The sequence below is a fragment of the Plasmopara halstedii genome (assembly GCF_900000015.1).
Source record: "Plasmopara halstedii genome assembly, contig: Scaffold_322, whole genome shotgun sequence".
Classification (NCBI taxonomy): Eukaryota; Oomycota; class Peronosporomycetes; order Peronosporales; family Peronosporaceae; genus Plasmopara; species Plasmopara halstedii.
The window spans coordinates 893981-894292 of record NW_020187243.1 but is presented as its reverse complement, the minus strand read 5'-3'; positions in this window follow the sequence as shown (position 1 = coordinate 894292).

Here is a 312-nt window from a genome sequence, read left to right as displayed (position 1 = left end):
CGGCTGTGCCGCTGGCCAGCTTACCGGTACCCACTGGGTGCTGGCAGTCCATGAGTTTGGACGTTGTGTCTGGCCTGCCGAAAGATTCGGCTAGAAACACGGGCGTCGTGGTATTTGTCGACCGATTGAGCAAGATGGCTCATTTGGCAGCGGTGCCAGACACCATCGACGGGGACGGTACAGCAACGCTATTCATAGACCGTGTTTTCCGACAACACGGACTCCTTGAGTCGATTGTCTCAGATAAAGACTCACGTTTCACGGAAAAATTTTGGTCGACAATCTTCATGGTGCTCGGCACCAAGTTGGATA